The sequence below is a fragment of the Saccopteryx bilineata genome, chromosome 10 (genome assembly GCF_036850765.1).
Source record: "Saccopteryx bilineata isolate mSacBil1 chromosome 10, mSacBil1_pri_phased_curated, whole genome shotgun sequence".
NCBI classification, from domain to species: Eukaryota; Metazoa; Chordata; class Mammalia; order Chiroptera; family Emballonuridae; genus Saccopteryx; species Saccopteryx bilineata.
Genome location: NC_089499.1, coordinates 65965193 through 65985283, shown reverse-complemented (window position 1 = coordinate 65985283; position 20091 = coordinate 65965193). Strand labels below are relative to the sequence as shown.

The following is a 20091-nucleotide window of genomic DNA, read 5'->3' as shown; positions in this document are numbered from 1 at the left end:
GAAAATTCTATGATGCATTACAGTCTGAAGAGCAGAAATGATACTAAGTTTATAATAACTTCTAGCACTTGCATATGCACTAATTTATATACAGTTCTATTTATATTTTCAATATTATATTTATATTAATTGAGTCTTTTGTGTTTGTTTGTTTTAGAGAGAGAGAGGCAGGGAAAGAGGAACACGGAGCTGCTCCTGTTATGTGCCCAGACCAGGAAATCAACCCGGGAGCTTCCATGCTCCAGCACGACACTACAACCCACCAATCTATCCACCCAGGGCTTAGTTTTTATTGATTTTTAGAGAAACAGAGAGGAAGGGAGAGAGAGAAGAGGGAGAAGGGAAGCACCATTCGTTGTGCCACTCAGCTGTGCATTCCTGGTTGCTTCCCGTGTGTGTCTGAGGATCAAACCTGCAACCTTGTAGTTTCAGGAAGGCGCTCTTAACCAATTGCACTAACTAGCCAAGGCATTAATTGATTTTTGTATGCGTTCTGAGAGGAGACTGAACCTGCAACCTTGGCGCATTAGATCAACACTAACCAACTGAGCTACTGGGCCAGAGCAAAATTATTTCTTTTCCTTACACCTTTTTTTTTTAAAGAAGTGGATACTAAGCAATCTGGCACACATTAGCAGAAGGAGGCCAGTGTACATGTAATATGTCATTACTCTCTTCTTTTCTTTTTTTTCTAATTCAGTGAGAGGAGGGGAGGCAGAGATAGATTCCCACATGTGCCCTGACCAGGATGCACCAAGCAAGCCCACTAGGAGGTGATGCTCTGCCCATCTAGGTGTTGCTCCATTGCTTAGAAACTGAGCTCTTTGAGTCTGAGGTAGAGGTCATTGAGCCATCTTCAGCTCCTAGGGCCAAATCACTCTAATTGAGCCATGGCTACGGGAGAGGGAGAGGGAGAGGGAGACAAGCAATAGGGGGAGGGGTGAAGAAGCAGATGGGCACTTCTCCTGTGTGCCCTGACCAGGAATTGAACCCAGGGCATCCACTTACTGGGCCAACACTCTACCATTGAGCCAGCTGGCCAGGGACCATTACTCTCTTCTTCACTGCATACCGCAATGTGATCTTCTGCTACTAGTCACCCCACAACCAGTAACGCAATGCAAAGTAGAGCCACTGCTAATAAAAAGGAGTCTGCATCTAGAAAGATTGAACTGTGTGTACCTAATGGTTGAGAAATCCACGTGGAAAGCATAAAAGAAACCCAGATGAAAAACAACAATCCAATAATAATTACAATAAAACTCCCAATGATGCCCCCCCACAGATGCCTGGCCGCAAGCTGGGTTTCAAGTTTAGTTTATAATGATGACAGAGCTGATAGTGTTCTGCTGCTCCACACACAAAATCTGTGATAGTTTTTCAAGAGGGGAGAATGTGTTTTTAATGGATGGAAGGAAGGAAGGAAGAGTTTGGAGCCAGGTGTTTGGGCACATGATTCCAGTTTGTCCAAATAAAATGTAACAAAAGCAAGAGGCTTTCTTGTCATGCTCACAAGTTGCATGTCATAGGTGGGCAAATATTAGGGTAAGTTTTAAGCAAATCCCTTAACTGCACTAGAGGTTGAGGGAAGGGAGAAACGAAGGCTGTGGGAATTAGAAAAGGTGGGCTGTGCTAGGATGTCTGGTAGAGGAGGGTTTGGATGAATTTTGAATCTGAAGGAATCTGCAGGAAAGGCGTGTGAAAAGATGATAAACCAAACAAACCAAACTACTAAGAGCAGCAGTAGGACGAGAAGAAACCATCAGAAAGCAACACTTCATATGTACCAGGCACAGCACCACACTGTCCGCATTCCCATTCAACAGAGGAGTAAAATAAGGTCTCGCAGTGTAAGTAGGTCCAAGTCAGCCAGGTAAGAAATGGCATAGCATGAATTTGAATCCCACTGTCCATGCTAGAAGCTGATGTCTCAACCATCATACTGTACTGCCTCCCAAAGTCAGAGACAGCAGGGCAATATAGATGAAAGCAGGTAAAGACAAACCAGAGGTGAGAAAACAAAGGGTATCTTCAGAAATGCTTGTGAAGATATGACTCAAAAAAATCAACACGGGGACAGTTGTAAGGGAGGAAGTGACAGCCATGCTGTCTCTCCAAAGAGAAAAGTGAGGCTGACTCACTGTATTGAAATAGGTCTACCAGCTGCAAGCAGAGAGGTCACTCATTTTTCTTCTCACTAGGCCAACTGCAACAGAATCGAACTATGTTTAAATATGTACTGACAAATTACGACATTTGATCACCAATTTCTCAGTTATAAAGAGAGCAAATGGTCTCCTGTGAAGGATAGCTCAATTTTATAATATGTAAATCTATATATACGAGTATGTTTACTGATGACAAATTATATATGAATCTCAAAGTACCTCTAATTTAACTCTCTTTTGCTAATTATAATAGCTCTTTCAAAATCAGCTGCGCATTGATGTTTTTATTACCAAAGTGTAGATACATTTCTTAGAGTAAGAAACGTCCTCCCAGGACCTTCTCACATCCTTCTATTTATGAGAGAAGGCCATACAAGTATCTCAATTACTGTTATTTAAAACTATAGCAGAAAGTTCATTCACTAGTATTAGAAATGTTAATTTTTTTAATTTTTGTGGCAGAGACAGAGGAAGTCAGAGAGAGAGACAGATAGGAACAGACAGACAGGAAGGGAGAGAGATGAGAAACATCAATTCTTCGTTGTGGCACCTTAGTTGTTCATTGATTGCTTTCTTATATGTGCCTTGACCGGGGGGCTACAGCAGACCAAGTGACCCCTTGCTTGAGCCAGCGACCTTGTGCTCAAGCTGGTGAGCCTTGCTCAAACCAGATGAGCCCGCGCTCAAGCTGGCGACCCCAAGGTCTCGAACCTGGGTCCTCTGCATCCCAGTCTGATGCTCTATCCACTGTACCACCACCTGGTCAGGCATTATTTTTTTTTATTAGTAAAATAAGCAGTATTCAAGACACACGATTAACTGAAAAGATTGTGTGCCAACACCTAAGAGCCTCATATCTTTAGAACTACACTAGGAGTACAGATCTCATTTGGTACTATGGAAGAGCCTTGTTACCTTTCAACTAGAAAGTTGACCAATTCTGCCATCAAAATAGTATTATTTGCTCTTTAGAGTAAACTTTTCATATGAGATATCTCCTGGAGTATGTGAGGGCAGCAAAAAGGACTTCAGACATTAAAGAAACAAGTTGAATGACTTCTCTAGGCTTGTTCCCTAATACATCTCTGTCCCTTTGGCAGAATTCTGCTTAAAATTTGCATTCAATACAATTTCTTAGGGCAGTGGTGGTGTGAGAGAAGAAAATGCCTAATTTTGTCTACTGCTAATCAAGGCAGCTACCATTTTGACCAAGAGAATCCGATAGTTTTGAAATGGCCATTTAAAACGGTTTAATTCGGTTCTCAAAAACCTTACCTATGGCTGACTGGGTTTCTAGAACCTGAGCATCAACCAGGTGCTGACTGATCAGCTGGAATGTGACTTCATTAATCTTCTTGGTTGTGATAGTTTAAACATTTAGAATAAATGATCCAGCCAGCCAGAGATCTTCTTTCACAAAATTTAGATCTATTAAATGTCATAACATGGGGCAGCCTGAGAGTATAAAAGATCATAAACTATAAAAACAGCCAGAAAACAACTAACAAAATTGCACTGAGCACAGATCTAACAATAATTACATTAAATGTAAATGAATTAAATTCTCTTACCAAAAGACAGAGAGTAGCTGAACGGGAAGAAAAAGTCTATATGCTGCCTACAAGAGACTCAATTTAGACTAAGGACACATAGACTGAAAGTAAGGGGATGGAAAAAGATGTTTCCATGCACATGGAAACAAAAGAAAGCCTAAGTAGATATAACAGACAAAATACACTTTGAGACAAAGAAAAGTGTTACATAGTAAAAAAGTGTCATTCAAAAAAGAAAATAAAGAAATAAAGTTTACCCAACATAGTAGCATTAAGTATACAAAACAAGTATTAACAGACCTAAAGGGAGAAATAGACAGCATTACAAAAATAGGGGACTTTAATACTCCACTTACGTCAATGGATATATCATCCAGAGAGAAAAATCAATAAAGAAAAATTGACCTAAAATGACGTTAGATCAGAAGGATTTAACAGATATAGACTATTCTACCTAAGAGCAACAGAGTACACATTCTTCTTAATTGCACAAGAAACATTTTCTAAAATAGATCATAATTTAGGTCACAAAGCAAGTCTAAATAAATTTACAAAAAAATGAAATCATATTTAGCATATTTTCAGACCACAATGGTATAAAACTAAAAATTAATCACATAAAGGAAACTGGTACACCTAGTACCGGAGCTGCAGAGCCCAGAAACCATGCTTGAAGCAGTGGAAGCACCAATATGTCCTGTGGTCCCAGCACTGGTCTGACCACCACATTATCATGTTTTACTTGAGAGCTGGCTCTACCAAGTAGAATACGCTTCTAAGGCTATTTTTTTTTCTGAATTAAGAAGCTGGCTGCGGGGGGTGGGGGTGGGGGTGGCAGACAGACAGACTCCTGCATGCACCTGACTGGGAATCTACCTGACATGCCCACCAGGGGGCAATGCTCAGCCCCCCTGGGGCATTACTACACTGCAATCGGAGCCATTCTGCCACCTGAGGTGGAGGCCATGGAGCCATCCTCAGTGCCCGGGCCAACTTTGCTCCAATAGAGCCTTGGCTGTGAGAGGTTAAAAGAGAGACAGAGAGGAAGGAGAGGGGGAGGAGTGGAGAAGCAGATGGGTGTTTCTCCTGTGTGTCCTGGTCGGGAATCGAACACGGACTTTCACATGCCGGGCCGACACTCTACAACTGAGCCAACTGGCCAGGACCACTTCTAAGGCTATTAACCTCGGTGGCCTCACATCAGCAGCTGTCAGAAGGAAAGACTGTGCAGTGATTGTCACACAGAAGAATGTACTTGACAGATTAATGGATTCCAGCACAGTGGCTCACTTATTCAAGATTACCGAAAACATCGATTGTGTGAGGACAGGAATAGTAGCTGACAGCAGGTCCCAGGTATAGAGGACACACTATGAGGCAGCTGACTGGAAATACAAATATGGCCATGACTCCTGTTGTCATACCATGTAAAAGAATTGCTGTTAGTTCTCACATAGAATGCTAAAATGAGGCCTCCAGGTTGTCATACAATTTTAATTGATGCAGATGAAGAACAAGGCCCTCAGGTGTGCAAGTGTGATCCTGCAGGCTCTTAGTGGGTTCACATGCAGCCACTGTAGCAGGAGTTCAACAAACCAAATCAAGTATCTTTCATGAAAAACAAAAAAGTAAAGAATTCTGACCGGACATTTGAACAGACAGTGGATACTGATTACATACCTGTAAGCTGTCCTAAGAACTGATTTCAAAGATTCAGAAATAGAAGTGGCCCTGGTCAGTTGGCTCAGTGGTAGAGCGTCGGCCTGGAGTGCAGAAGTCCTGGGTTCAATTCCCGGCCAGGGCACACAGGAGAAGCGCCCATCTGCTTCTCCACCCCTCCTCCTCTCCTTCCTCTCTGTCTTTCTCTTCCCCTCCCACAGCGAGGCTCCATTGGAGCAAAGATGGCCCAGGCTCTGGGGATGGCTCCTTGGCCTCTGCCCCAGGAGCTGGAGTGGCTCTGGTCGCAACAGAGCAACACCCCGGAGGGGCAGAGCATCGCCCCCTGGTGGGCAGAGCGTCGCCCCCTGGTGGGCATGCCGGGTGGATCCCGGTCGGGCGCATGCAGGAGTCTACCTGACTGTCTCTCCCCGTTTCCAGCTTCAGAAAGATACAAAGAAAAAAAAAAAAGAAATAGAAGTTGGAGTAGTTACAGTTGCAAACCCTAAATTCAGGATTGTTATAGAGGTAGAGATTGATACTCACCTCATTGCTCTAGCTGAGAGACACTAAACATTATACTTAAGGTTACCAAATCCATGACACCACTTGCCTGTGTCCTTGCAACAACAGACCAACATTATAAATGCCCCTGGATTGAAAAAGGAATCTCTCCCACTCCTCCTGCTGTTGAAGTGGTTAGGACTCTAGATGAATAAAAAGTGTTTTAGGTGGAAAAAAAATAAAGAAAACTAAAAAATTTACAAATATGTAGAAATTAAGCGGTAAGGAGAAATCCCAAAAATATCTTGACACAAATGAAAAATGAAGGTGTAACATATAAAAATTTATGGGCTCAGCAAAAGCAGTTCTGAGAGGGAAGTTCATAGCAATAAATGCCTACCTAAGAAGCAAGAAAAGCATAAACAAGCAACCTAACTTTATGCCTCAATGAACTAGAAAAAGAACAACAAAGCCTAAGTTAGTAGAGGGAAGGAAATAGCAAAGATTAGAGCAGAAATAAATAAGAGAGTAAAAAGACAATAAAAAAATCAATGAAACTAAGAGTTAGTTCTTTGAAAAGATAAACAAAAGTGATAAATTTATATATAAACCAAGGGAAAAAAGAGAAATCAAATAAATTATCAATGAAAGAGATGTTATAACTGATATCATAGAAACAAATAGGATAAGAGACTGCTCTGAACAACTATTTGCTAACAAATTGAACAACTGAGAAGAAATGGATAAATTCCTAGAAACAGAATTTACCAAGGCTGAATCATGATGTACCAGAATATCTACACAGACCAATTACTTGTAAGGAGAGAGAATCAGTAATGAAAAACCTCCCAACAAACAAATGTGCAGGACCACACAGCTTTACAGGTGAATTCTACCATACATTCAAAAAAGAATTAAAACCAAGCCTTCTCAAATTCTTCCAAAAACAGAAGAGGAGGGAGCTCTTTCAAACTTATTTGATGAAGCCGGTATTATCCTAATACTAAAAGGAGACAAGGACGTCACAAGAAAAGAAAACTACTGGCCAGTATCCCTGATGAACACAGATGCAAAAGTTCTCAACAAAGTATCCGCAAATGAACTCAACAGTACACTAAAAGGGTTATACATCAGTAACAAGTGAAATTTATTCTAGGATGCAGAGATGGTTTAATATCTACAAATCAGTCAATGTGCTATATACCATGTTTAAAAAAATGAGGATAAAAGTCACATGATCATCTCAATAGATGCTTAGAAGAAAAGCAGTTGACAAAATTCAATACTCATTTATAAAAACAAACAAACAAACAAAAACATCTCAACAAATCTGGTACAGAGAGAATATACCTCAACATAATAAAGGCCATATATATGACAGGGCCATATCTGACATCATACTCAACAGTGAAACATTGAAAGTTTTTCCTCTAAGATGAGAAACAAAACAAGGATGCCTACTCTTACCAGTTGTATTCAACATAGTACTTAAAATCTTAGCTGGAACAATTAGGCAAGAAAAAAAAATCTGCATCCACATTGGAAAGAAAGAAGCAAAACTGTTGTTGTTTGCAAATGACATATTATATATAGAAAATCCTAAAGACACCATCCAAAAACTGTTGGAACTAATAAGGAAATTCAGTAAAGTTGCAAGATACAAAATCAATACATAAAAATCTATTGCATTTCTACATACTATTAATGAACTATCAGAAAGAGACATTAAGACAATTACACTTACAAAAAGAATAAAATATCTAGGAATAAATTTTCCAGGAGGTAAAAGACCTGTACACTGAACATTAAATGACATTAATGAGAGAAACTGAAGATACAAATAATGGAAAAAATCCAATGTTCACGGATTGAAAGAATATTGTTAACATGTCCATACCACTCAAGCAATATTACAGATTCAGTGCAACCCCTATCAAGATTCCAAGAACATCTGCCAGAGAAATTACAGAAACAATCCTAAAATTTGTATGGAGCCATAAAAAATCCCAAAATATTCAAAGCTGAAGGTATCACACTCCCTGATTTCAAACTATATTACACAGTTATGGTGACTAAAATAGTACAGTACTGGCATAAAAACAGACCCCTAGATCAAAGGTTCAGAAAAGACAGCCCAGAAATAAATGTACATGGTCAATTAATTTATGATAGAAAACCCAAGAATATACAGTGCGTCCGTAAAGTCATGGTGCACTTTAGACTGGTCACAGGAAAGCAACAAAAGACGACAGAAATGTGAAATCTGCACCAAATAAAAGGAAAACTCTCCCAGTTTCATATCTATTCAGTGCAGTTCGATGTGGGCTCACGCACAGATTTTTTAGGGCTCCTTAGGTAGCTATCCCGTATAGCCTCTACACAGACTCGTCACTGACTGATGGCCTACCAGAACGTGGTTTCTCCACCAAACTGCCGGTTTCCTTCAACTGCTTATCCCACCGAGGAATGTTATTCCTGTGTGGTGGAGCTTTGTTATAAACGCGCCGATATCATGTTGCACTTTGGTCACGGATTCGAATTTAGCGAGCCACAGAACACAGTGAACTTTCCTCTGTACCGTCCACATCTCGACTGGCATGGCCGTGGGCTGCTCCTCTGTATACATGGTGTTACGTCATCATCTGCGCATGCACACATGCTGCCACATCATCCTACAGAAACTGGGAGGGTTTCCTTTTATTTGGTGTAGATTTCACATTTATATCATCTTTTGTTGCTTTCCTGTGACCGGTCAAAAGTGCACCATGACTTTACGGACACACTGTAGATTGGGGAAGGAAAGGAGAGTCTTTTCAATAAATGGTATTAAATAAACTAAACAGCCACATAGAAAAGAAAGAAAATGGACTATCTTAAATCATACACAAAAAATTAACTGAAAATGGATAAAAGACTTGAACTTAAGACCTGAAACTATAAAACTCCTAGATGAAAATATAGGAGGTAAGCTCCTTGACATTGGTCTTGGTGATGATTTTTTTAATCTGATGCCAAAAACAAAAGCAACAAAAGCAAAAATAAACAAGTGAAACTACATCAGACTAAAAATTTTTTGCACAGCAAAGGAAACCATCAATAAAATAAAAAGGTAACCCACTGAATGGGAGAAAATATTTGTGACTCAAGGACTACTATACAAAATATGTAAAAAAAAAACACCAAAACACCTCATATATAGCTCAAAAGCAAAACAAATCAACAACAACAAAAGTCCCAAAACAAATGAAACTCAATTCAATTAAAAATGGGTAGAAGATCTGAATATATATCCTTCCAAAGAAGACAGATAGGTGCCAAAAGGCACATAAGAAATACTATCTACATCATTAACCACCAGGGAAATGAACATTAAAACCACAGTAAGATATCAGCACATACCTATTAGAATGGCTAATATTAAAAAAACAAAATGAACAGAAATGACAAGTGTTCCTGAGAAGGTGAAGAAACGGAACTGTTTCTTGAGCATTACAGGTAGAAATGTAAACTGGTGAGGCCACTAGAAAACCAGTATCAAGGTTCTCAAGCAATAAGCATAGAACTACCATATGATCCAGAATTCCACTTCCGGGTATTTATATGAAGAAAATGAAAACACTCATTTGAAAAGATATATATTGCCCTACTTACTAATAGCCAAGACATGGAAGCAACAACTGTCCAATGATGGCTGAATAGGTAAAGAAATTGCAACACATATTAAATCTTGCCATTTTTGACAATTTGAATGGAACTCCAGGGCCTTATGGTAAGTGAAATAAGTCAAGCTGAGAAAGGCAAATATTGTCTGGTCTCTCATATGTGCAATCTAAAACAAGCACCACCACCAAAAGCCAAGCTCACAGATACAGAGAACAATTAACGGTTGCGGGGGGGGGGGGGGGGGGGGTTAGGGGTTGGGTAAAGTGTTTAATTTTTAAAATTAATCAAATTTTTTAAAAATTAGAGGTAAATATAAAAGCATAGTTTTTGCATTTTCCCAAATCCCCACCTAAAAACAGAGAAAACAACCTGAGAGTAAAACCAAAAACCCAGGTACAAATTCACAACAAAAGTAGGGGGCAGGTATTACCTCCGAAATCAAAGTACAAACAAGTGTGGAAAAGTCAACACTGACCAGAAGTCCTACAAAGTAGCAGACTGTGTGTAACGAAGCAGAGGGAAGCAACAGGGCAATTGAAGGACCTCAGTAAAAGAATCCCAAAATTGTAATAAATATTAAATAGAAAGTGTTTTGAGCCTATTTAAAATATCAGCTGAATGTGGGGGAAGTTCTTCCTATTTTTATAATCAGTGCATAGGGCTCACATTAAGAAATTCTGAAGATTCTGGAGTAGTCAAGTGCATATGACATCTCAAAACTGAGCTGGTAGGACTCCATTCTAGGACAGAACTCCACACTGAGAAAAACTTCTGGAAATAGAATCAAAATTGGAAGGGCAGAGAAAATCAGAAGGACAAAAAAGTAAAGTCCAAAAGTAGGCAAGGAGACATTGTCAAGGTATTTCAGTAAAGCAGGCCAGTAGTAGCCAGAAGTAGACAGTACACCAGAATATGGAGTTCTATGAAGTTAGAAGAACTTCCTAAATCAAATCACCTTATTAAAAGTTCAGAAAAACTACTCACATATAAAAATGAGCAATAAAAAACTTTTGAGATCAAATGGTATAAAAATTTATGAGGGAAAAAAGGAAAAAAAACATCCTACAGAAAATGAAAGAAAGCACACACCAAAGACATGTCATTGTCTTTTAGCTGTTATTTCAAAATGAGCTAAAAGACATTAGCAATATGATACAAAGCAGGGGTCTCCAAACTACGGCCCCCGGGCTGCATGCGGCCCCCTGAGGCCATTTATTCGGCCCCCACTGCACTTCCGGAAGGGGCACCTCTTTCATTGGTGGTCAGTGAGAGGAGCATAGTTCCCATTTAAATACTGGTCAGTGTGTTGATTTAAATTTACTTGTTCTTTATTTTAGATATTGTATTTGTTCCCGTTTTGTTTTTTTTACTTTAAAATAAAATATGTGCAGTGTGCATAGGGATTTGTTCATAGTTTTTTTTATAGTCCGGCCCTCCAGTGGTCTGAGGGACAGTGAACTGACCCCCTGTGTAAAAAGTTTGGGGACCCCTGATATAAAGCATGAAAACATAACATAAGTCAGTATTATAAATATAGAAGGAAGGAAAGAATCAATATGGAAAACAGGAAAAATAATTTTAATATTGAGAAATACACTAGGAGGATACAAGAGTAAATAAATACAAGAAATGTCTTAAAGATGCTAAAAGATAAAAAAAAAGAAACTAAAAAAAGAAATAAAGAGAAGAGGGGTCTGACCAGGCAGTGGTGCAGTGGACAGAGCGTCAGACTGGGGCGCAGAGGACCCAAGTTCGAAACCCCAAGGTCACCAGCTTGAGCTCGGGCTCACCTGGCATGGGCACAGCTCACCAGCTTGAACCCAAGGTCAATGGCTTGAGCAAGGGGTCACTCGGTCTGCTGTAGCCCCCTCCCCCAGTCAAGGCTCAAATGAGATAGTAATAAATGAACAACTAAGGTACAGCAACGAAGACTTGACACTTCTCATCTCTCTCCCTTCCTGTCTGTCTGTCCCTATCAGTCCTCACCCCCCCTCTCTCTGTCACAAAAAAAAAAAAGAGAGAGAGAGAGAGAAAAGAGGGATTTAAGGTAATGTATTAATACTGAAGACAGGTAAAGAAGATCCAATATGTGGAAAATAGGAGCCCCTAAGAGGAAAATCAAAGGAAGAGACCTGTCCACCTACTCAAAACTATAATTCAAAAAATTTACCTGAAATTAAAAACAAAAACAAGAACAAAAACTTGAGACTACATGTTCAAAGAGGACACTTAATACTTGCCTATTCTGAGCCTAAAGGACCGAAACCAAAATGTATTCAGTAAACTTGCTGGATTTATGACTTCAGACAGAAGAAAATAAAGTAACATAGTCAAGATACTTAAAGAAAAATGCAAACCAACAATTTTACACCCAACAAAATGTGTCTCAGGTTCAAAATCTTGATGTTGCTAACTTGAGTGTGGGGTTGCCAACTTGAGCATGGGATCACTGACACAATCCCATGGTCACTGCACCGCCTTGAGCAAGATGTCACTGGCTTGGCTGGAGTCCCTGGGTCAAGGCACGTGTGAGAAGCAATCAATGAAAAAAAGTACCCCAACTACAAGTTGATGCTTCTCATCCCTCTCCCTTCCTGTATCTGTCTCTCTCTTGCAAAAAAAAAAAAAGAAGATGTATAACCAAATTACACAGGAGGGGTACCAGGAAGCAGAGATCCTTAATTCAAAGACTTCATACTTATGTCCTACTGCTGAGCTCAGAGTAAGTACAAAGGAGGAAGTCCCTTTGAAGAGCTTTAAAGATGTATGAAATGCAACAATGAAAGCTTGACCAATGGAGTCATAAAATGTTTCCAAGAGAAGTAAACCACCTATGAGAAATGGGAGGCAAAACATTGACACAGATCAAAGTGGGAGCTACAAAAACGTTACATAATAGAAGGGCCTAAAAATAAATAATTTAGAAATCAGCAGAGAGAATCTCAAAGAACACATACACAAAAAGGCAGGAGTGTCCATTAATCCTCCTCCGCCACAGGCAGGTCAAGCATCAGTGCTATGGAAGAGGACAGTTTGAATGAGGTAGAAGGGACAGGGGGAGGAAAGTACCCTTACAAAATATCCTTCCAACAGAGACTCTAATTACCAAGAGAATATCAATATTTTCTTTAAAATAATGCAATCAAAGCTAAAACATAAGGAGGAAAATATAAGAGTAAAGAACCTGTGATTCAGGGCAAAAAATAAAAAAATTAAAAATAAGAGGGCACACTGGTGCATTAACAGTTCAAGAGCGTGAAAAATCAGCAACTTAACGTCTGGTCAACATGCCAAGTGCCACACACCAAAGAACAGGCTAACTTTATCTCAGGATAAAAGACACCTATATAAAACATGATGCTAGAATGGATTAAGAGCAAATAATAAGGATGACGTCAGAGTAATGGCGGGGTAGGAAGCAATGCCGATAAATCTCCCCCAAAACTCAACAAGATCTTCAACCAGAAACAGAAAAACCTATACTTGGAGCTTCCAGATGCTTCGCAATACATCCAAAGGTATGATTGAGTGAAAAATTGGCTAAATATATAACCAAACCCCGAAGGAAAAAGGGAGTAAGAAATGCTCCGCCTTCCTCACTAACCTAAACAGGGCGGCTTTCTCTGGTAACTGTGAATATAGAAACTGAGGCGGGCAAAGGGGGTGAATAGATCGAGGCCGCCGCGGCACAAACGGCCGAACCAGGCTGTGGCTCAGAGATCCAAGCCGAGGAAAATCTGATCCTGTGGCAACCCGGGCAATACAAGCTAACACTCGCGCCAAACCCAAACAAAGAAAGACAAGCGGAGCGGCCATTTTACCCGGTCTCCTGGTCGGTGCGCAGTTAGTGGGCGAGAATTTCTTCCTAGGCCCTGAGAGTGGGTGCCCGTGTTGCCCCACGGAGAGGCAGGGTCAGAGGCCTTTCTGTGGGCCGAGGACAGAGTCTCTGGGCAGCCCCAGCGCCCTGGGAAAGCCACGCAAGGGAGGAAGTGAGAACTACTTCCAACGGTGGAGATTTTCCGTGCTGGTGAGGGTTTCACTCAGAGGGAACCGCGGCCGGCCTCATATCCTGGTGTGCGCGCGCAGATAAGGAGTGAGCGATTCCTCCGAGTGCCTCCGCAGTGCGTGCCTGTGTTATCGCAGAGAGGGGCAGAGTCAGGGGCCTTTGTGTGGGCCAAAGAGGAATCTCGAGCCGCCCCAGCGCCTTGCAAAAGCCGCGCACGGGGACGGAGCGAGACTCAATTCCAACGCTGCAACTTTTCCCTGCGGTTGGGGGTTTCACTCAGAGCGTGAGACTGCTGGCTGGATATCCTGGTCGCAGACAGTGAGTGAGAGTTTCCTCCAAGCGCCCCCCAGAAGTGGGCGCCCGCTTGTGTTACCGGACAGAGTGGCAGAGCCAGTGGTCTTTGAGTGGGCGGAAAGCCCGCCTGATTATGCTAGCAGCTCTGATTGACTGAGCCTTACCCAGAGCCCTGTGCTGAGTGGAAATAGAGTGGGGAGTTGCCAGCTCTTTGAGCCTCTTACTATCCAGGCAGAGGCAGCAGCAACCCCATAGCTGGATTATCAGGCTACTAATTGAGGAAGGAAAGACTAGGAGAAAGGCTCCAGGAACACGGACTCTCTCACTGTCGGAGCCTATAAATGCTAATGAGCCTCGACTCCCACGAGACTAAAGCACAATACATGACATTGCCATAGAGACTTATCAACTGCAAGCCTCTACCTGAGCGTGCCAAAGGGGCAGAACCCGGGGTACAGAGTCACCGACCAGGAAGAGGGAGAGAAAAGAAAAAGCAAGAAGATAACCTCTCAAAATCAAGAATAATCTGCAGACTTTATAACCTATCACATTTTATTATATTTGTTCGTTTGTTTCTCTTATCTTCATTCTTGATACTTTTTTTTCTTCCTCCAATTTGGCCGATTAACTCTCTACTGGTCTTACTCTCTCCTCTCCTTGAACTACACTACCCATAAGTGTTACATCTCCCATTATCTTTTCTCTTCTCTTCCTTTCTCTCTATGAGGGTTGCACTCCAAAACCCTTAACTCTCTCTCTCTCTCTCCTTTCTGTTTTCTTCTTTTAGTGGTTCCCTCTTTTTTTTCTCTCTCTCTCTTTCTTTTCTCCCTCTATATTAGTTTCTTCCTTTCTCCTTTACATCTCCTCTCATTCAAACCTCAATAACAAACAAATTATCTTATCTGGGACTCAAACCTATGTTTGTGGCATTTTGGGGGGTTTTTACTTCACCTTTTTAACTCACTAGCAGTGCTCCCATCCCTGGCTCTCCATATTATCTAGTTCTTGTTCCACTAAATACAATAGTAAGTTTTTAATTTGTCCCCCCATTTTTCCGTTTTCCTCTTATTCCTCTCATCATAACTCTTAGACAACCAACACCTAAAAGCAAATCATTTTATTCTTGACCCAAATTTTTTCCTTATTTGCTTTTTGTGGGTCCATACGTTCTTTTTTTTTCTTTTTTCGTTTTTTTTTTTTCCTTTTTTTTTTTTTTTTCTTTTTTTCTTTTTTTCTTTTTTGCCCCTTTATTACTTTCCCCAATTCAGGCCCTCCATCACAGGCATTGTTTGTTATAACTCACAGTCCACCACAAGATTTTCTCAAGAAAGAGGGGAGAGGAGAGGAGAGGAAAAAAGGAGGGGGGGAATAATTTCCTTTTTTTAAAATTTTTTATTTTATTTTATTTTTCTTTATTTCATTATTAATTTTTTTTTTAAAAAAAACAACTCTTTTCAATTTTTTTATTTTTTTTTTATTTTTTTTTAACTTTTTATTCTTTATTAAATCTCATTAATACTATCAACAAAACCACCCTCAGATGCCATTAAGGAAGAGAAAATCGAATATCATGGATACAAAAGAAAGAGAGGTAACAGCTAGATGAGGAAAAATCTATGGAGAAAAAATTTAATATATTGGAAACCTTGGAGCTAAATGACAGAGAATTCAAGATAGAAATCCTAAAAATCCTCCGAGATATACAAGAAAACACAGAAAGGCAATATAGGGAGCTCAGAAAACAACTCAATGAACACAAAGAATATATGTCCAAGGAAATTGAAACTATAAAAACAAATCAAACAGAGATGAAAAACTCAATTCACGAGCTGAAAAACGAAGTAACAAGCTTAGCTAATAGAACAGGTCAGATAGAAGAGAGGATTAGTGAAATAGAAGACAAGCAACTTGAGGCACAACAGAGAGAAGAAGAAAGAGACTCAAAAATTAAAAAAAATGAGATAGCCCTACAAGAATTATCTGACTCCATCAAAAGAATAACATAAGAATAATAGGTATATCAGAGGGAGAAGAGAGAGAAAATGGAATGGAGAACATACTCAAACAAATAATAGATGAGAACTTCCCAAGCCTGTGGAAAGAACTAAAGCCTCAAGTTCAAGAAGCAAACAGAACTCCCAGTTTTCTTAACCCCAACAAACCTACTCCAAGGCATATCATAATGAAATTGACACAAACCAACAGCAAAGAAAAAATTCTCAAGGCAGCCAGGGAAAAGAAGAATACAACATATAAAGGAAGGCCCATTAGATTATCATCAGATTTCTCAGCAGAAACTCTACAAGCTAGAAGAGAGTGGACCCCAATATTTAAAGTCCTGAAAGAGAGGAACTTTCAGCCACGAATACTATACCCATCAAAGCTATCCTTCAAATACGAAGGAGAAATAAAAACATTCACAGATACAGAAAAGATGAGGGAATTTATCATCAGAAAACCCCCACTCCAGGAATTACTAAAGGGGGTTCTCCAATCAGATACAAAGAACAAAAAAAAAACAGAGCCACAAGTAAAAGCTCCAAGAAGAACACAATAAAACCAAATTTAAACTGTGACAACAACAAAAAGAAAGAGGGGGAGAAGACGGAGATTAACAGTAGCAAAGGACGATGGAGTGCAAAAGTACTCACAAAATAGTTCGCTACAATGAACAGGGTAGGGACCCTTTTCATTACTTAAAGGTAACCACCATTGAAAAAACCACCACAGAAGCACATGAGATAAAAAAGATAGCAACAGAGGAAAGATGTATGGAATACAACCAAATAAAAACAAAAGATAGAAAAACGAAAGAGAAGGATCAAACAAGACACAAAACTAACAGAAAGCAAGATATAAAATGGCAATAGGGAACTCACAAGTATCAATAATTACACTAAATGTAAATGGATTAAACTCACCAATAAAAAGGCACAGAGTAGCAGAATGGATTAAAAAAGAAAATCCAACTGTATGCTGCTTACAGGAAACTCATCTAAGTAACAAGGATAAAAACAAATTCAAAGTGAAAGGCTGGAAAACAATACTCCAAGCAAATAACATCCAAAAAAAAGCAGGTGTAGCAATACTCATATCGGATAATGCTGACTACAAGACAGGAAAAGTACTCAGAGACAAAAATGGCCATTTCATAATGGCTAAGGGGACACTGAATCAAGAAGACATAACAATTCTTAATATATATGCACCAAACCAAGGAGCACCAAAATATATAAGACAGCTACTTATTGACCTTAAAACAAAAACTGACAAAAATACAATCATACTTGGAGACCTCAATACACCGCTGACGGCTCTAGATCGGTCATCCAAACAGAGAATCAACAAAGACATAGTGGCCTTAAACAAAACACTAGAGCACCTGGATATAATAGACATCTACAGGACATTTCATCCCAAAGTGACTGAGTATACATTTTTCTCCAGTGTACATGGATCATTCTCAAGAATTGACCATATGTTGGGCCACAAAAACAACATCAGCAAATTCAGAAAAATTGAAGTTGTACCAAGCATATTTTCTGATCATAAAGCCTTGAAACTAGAATTCAACTGCAAAAAAGAGGAAAAAAATCCCACAAAAATGTGGAAACTAAACAACATACTTTTAAAAAATGAATGGGTCAAAGAAGAAATAAGTGCAGAGATCAAAAGATATATACAGACTAATGAAAATGACAATACAACATATCAGAATCTATGGGATGCAGCAAAAGCAGTGATAAGAGGGAAGTTCATATCGCTTCAGGCATATATGAACAAACAAGAGAGAGCCCAAGTGAACCACTTAACTTCCCACCTTAAGGAACTAGAAAAAGAAGAACAAAGACAACCCAAAACCAGCCAAAGAAAGGAAATAATAAAAATCAGAGCAGAAATAAATGAATTAGAGAACAGAAAAACTATAGAAAAAATTAATAGAACAAGGAGCTGGTTCTTTGAAAATATCAACAAAATTGACAAACCCTTGGCAAGACTTACCAAGGAAAAAAGAGAAAGAACTCATATAAACAAAATCCAAAATGAAAGAGGAGAAATCACCACGGACACTGTAGATATACAAAGAATTATTGTAGAATACTATGAAAAACTTTATGCCACTAAATTCAACAACCTAGAAGAAATGGATAAATTCCGAGAAAAATACAACCTTCCTAGACTGAGTCAAGAAGAAGCAGAAAGCCTAAACAGACCTATCAGTAGAGAAGAAATAGAAAAAACCATTAAAAACCTCCCCAAAAATAAAAGTCCAGGCCCTGACGGCTATACCAGCGAATTTTATCAAACATTCAAAGAAGACTTGGTTCCTATTCTACTCAAAGTCTTCCAAAAAATTGAAGAAGCAATACTTCCAAACACATTTTATGAGGCCAACATAACCCTCATCCCAAAACCAGGCAAGGATGGCACAAAAAAAGAAAACTACAGACCAATATCTCTAATGAATACAGATGCTAAAATACTAAACAAAATACTAGCAAATCGAATACAACAACATATTAAAAAAATAATACATCATGATCAAGTGGGATTCATCCCAGAATCTCAAGGATGGTTCAACATACGTAAAACGGTTAATGTAATACACCATATCAACAAAACAAAGAACAAAAACCACATGATCTTATCAATAGATGCAGAAAAGGCTTTCGATAAAATACAACACAATTTTATGTTTAAGACTCTCAACAAAATGGGTATAGAAGGAAAATATCTCAACATGATAAAGGCCATATATGATAAACCATCAGCTAACATCATATTAAATGGCACTAAACTGAAGGCTTTCCCCCTTAAATCAGGAACAAGACAGGGTTGTCCACTCTCTCCACTCTTATTTAATGTGGTACTAGAGGTTCTCGCCACAGCAATCAGACAAGACAAAGAAATAAAAGGCATCCATATCGGAAAAGAAGAAGTAAAGGTATCACTTTTTGCAGATGATATGATCCTATACATCGAAAACCCCAAAGAATCCACAAAAAGACTACTAGAAACAATAAGCCAATACAGTAAGGTCACAGGATACAAAATTAACATACAGAAGTCAATAGCCTTTCTATATGCCAACAATGAAACAACTGAGAAGGAACTCAAAAGAATAATCCCCTTCACGATTGCAACAAAAAAAATAAAATACTTAGGAATAAACATAACAAAGAATGTAAAGGACTTATATAATGAAAACTATAAACCATTGTTAAGGGAAATCGAAAAAGATATAATGAGATGGAAGAATATACCTTGTTCTTGGCTAGGAAGAATAAATATAATCAAGATGGCTATATTACCCAAAGCAATATACAAATTTAATGCAATTCCCATCAAACTTCCAATGACGTTTTTTAAAGAAATAGAGCAAAAAATCATCAGATTTATATGGAACTATAAAAAACCCCGAATAGCCAAAGCAATCCTAAAGAAAAAGAATGAAGCTGGGGGCATAACAATACCTGACTTCAAACTCTATTATAGGGCCACGACAATCAAAACAGCATGGTATTGGCAGAAAAATAGACACTCAGACCAATGGAACAGAATAGAAAGTCCAGAAATAAAACCACATATATATAGTCAAATAATTTTTGATAAAGGGGCCAACAACACACAATGGAGAAAAGAAAGCCTCTTCAATAAATGGTGCTGGGAAAACTGGAAAGCCACATGCAAAAGAATGAAACTGGACTACAGTCTCTCTCCCTGTACAAAAATTAACTCAAAATGGATCAAAGATCTAAACATAAGACCTGAAACAATTAAGTACATAGAAGAAGACATAGGTACTCAACTCATGGACCTGGGTTTTAAAGAGCATTTTATGAATTTGACTCCAATGGCAAGAGAAGTGAAGGCAAAAATTAATGAATGGGACTACATCAGACTAAGAAGTTTTTGCTCAGCAAGAGAAACTGATAACAAAATAAACAGAAAGCCAACTAAATGGGAAATGATATTTTCAAACAACAGCTCAGATAAGGGCCTAATATCCAAAATATACAAAGAACTCATAAAACTCAACAACAAACAAACAAACAATCCAATAAAAAAATGGGAAGAGGATATGAATAGACACTTCTCCCAGGAAGAAATACAAATGGCCAACAGATATATGAAAAGATGCTCATCTTCTTTAGCTATTAGAGAAATGCAAATCAAAACGGCAATGAGATACCACCTCACACCTGTTCGATTAGCTGTTATTAGCAAGTCAGGTAATAGCAAATGT

The 20091-nt window shown here is 39.0% G+C and overlaps 1 protein-coding gene and 1 pseudogene across 13 annotated transcripts in view; one reads left to right on the top strand and one right to left on the bottom strand.

Moving 5' to 3' along the window:
• The window catches only part of FOXP1 (forkhead box P1), a 671570-nt gene that overhangs the window by 379182 nt on the left and 272297 nt on the right, over positions 1–20091 (bottom strand). The gene's annotated exons all lie outside the window — the stretch shown is intronic.
• On the top strand, positions 4414–5950 carry LOC136314021 (proteasome subunit alpha type-6 pseudogene; annotated as a pseudogene).